Source organism: Elephantulus edwardii, unplaced genomic scaffold, assembly GCF_000299155.1.
Source record: "Elephantulus edwardii isolate Elephantulus edwardi_28Jun2011 unplaced genomic scaffold, EleEdw1.0 scaffold00043, whole genome shotgun sequence".
Lineage (NCBI taxonomy): Eukaryota > Metazoa > Chordata > Mammalia > Macroscelidea > Macroscelididae > Elephantulus > Elephantulus edwardii.
In genome coordinates, this window is record NW_006399793.1 from 20311686 (window position 1) to 20313791 (window position 2106).

Genomic DNA, 2106 nt, shown 5'->3' on the forward strand with positions numbered 1-2106 from the left:
AAATATGTTTACGGCATTGAAGTCTTTGGGGGAGAGAATATTTTAAAAGTATTGTATTTTAGGGCAGTATGTTTATCATAAGAGTACAGAATGAGGGTTGCAGAGTGGATTATATTTGGGGTTGGGGGATGTGGGGGGGGATTGCGTACCTATGAGGGAGTTTTTCTTTTGCTTTTGAAGGAAAGGAGCAAATGAGGGGGGCGTGGGGGGGTGGGGAGAAGGGTGCAACAATGAATGAATGGAATTCCAAAATCTCTGTAGATGTTCACTGAAATGAAAACTAAATAAATATTTTTTTAAAAAGTTGCAATGCAGTCTCAAAGGCATGCTGTTCAAGTCCACAGTTGCTCCTTTGGAGAAGCTGGGTAATCACTGCCTCTGAAAACCTGCCAAACGGCCAGCTATGGGTCAGTTCTGAATTGACAATACACAACAAGAATTTGATGGTTGGGTCTATATTTCTTTCCTTCCTTATCAGAATTTACCATTCTGTAAATGACCATGAAGTTCAGTAGTAGCCTAGTCCAGTTCCGACCTCCCCAAAGACTCAGTAGAAGTCATGAAGCGCCCAACATCTTCGAGCCAATAATGCTTTCTTCCCATTACCACAATTTATTAATCCTGAGAACAAACCTTCTCAGCTTTCTACACATTAGTTTATTTATCGGTCAGCTTCCTTACAAACCTGTTCTACTCTAGATCTCTTTAGTATTAGTCATCTAATAGTTTCTAACTCATAGGGACACTGCAGTGGGTTTTCAAGGTTATAAATCTTTGTAGAAGGAAATTGCCTATTTCCCAAAGAGGGACTAGTAGATTCATACTGATGACTTATTGCTTAGTAGCCTGATACATTATGCCTTGTTTAGAAGGGGTCGTGGTACTAAGCATATTGTAGCTAATGTTTGATGGATCTTGGCTGAAAGCAGAGAATACCAGAGGAATGTCTTTCTGTGTTTCTTTGATTATGCAAAGGCGTTTGACTGTGTGGGTCACAACGAACTGTGACTTTGAGATGAATGGGAATCCCAGAACACTTGATCGTGCTAATGAGAATCTTGGATCAAGAGGTAGTCATCAGAACAGAGCTAGGAAACACTGTATGGTTCAAAATGGGGAATGCCAGGGATGTGTCCTATCTCCATACCATTTCAACCTATATGTAGAACAGATTACCTGGGAGGCTGGGCTCTATGAGGAAAAGTGTAGCATCAGGATTGGTGGAAGATTCATCAACAATATGCAGTATGCAGATGACACAACCCTGCTTGCTGAAACTGAGGAAGACCTAAAGCACTTGTTGCAGAAGGTCAAGGACTGTAGCATTCAATATGGATTGAGGATCAATATAAAGAAGACCAAGATTCTCACCACTGGGTTAATTGGCAACATCAGGATGGATGTTGAAGAGATTGAGATTGTTAATAGCTTCAGTTCCTTTGGCTCCACAGTCAACACACTTGGCACCAGCAACCAGGAAATTAAAAGATGAATTTCAATGGGAAAATCTGCTGTTAGGGAACGCTCCAAAGTGCTGAAGAGCAATGGTGTCACTCTGGAGATGAAGGTGCGCTTGATACAAACCATGACTTTTGCAATCACTTGCTATGCATCAGAGAGCTGCACAATTACTAGTGAGGATAGAAGGAGAATTGATGCCTTTGAGCTGTGGTGTTGGAGAAGAGTATTGAATTTACTACGACCTGCTAAGAAAACAAACAGATTCATCCTGGAGAGGGTTAAAACAGGCTGCTTCTTGGAGGCAAGGATTCTAAAGCTTCATCTGACATACTTTGGACATGTTGCAAGGAGGGACCAGTTCTTGGAGAAGGACGTCATATTTGAGAGGGTGGAGGGACAGAGCAGGAGAGGAAGACTCAATGAGGTGGATTGATCCAGTGACTAGGGTAATGGGGGTAGGTGTGTCGGAGACAGTGAGACTGGCACAAGACAGAACAGGGTTTAGGGTTTTTGTACATAGGGTCCCTGTGAGTCCCAGACAACGATGGCTCATTGTTGTTGTTGTTGTTATGTGCCATCGAGTCATTTCCGACTCATAGCGACCCTATGCACAACAGCTCTAAACCCTGCTCTATCCTGCGCCAA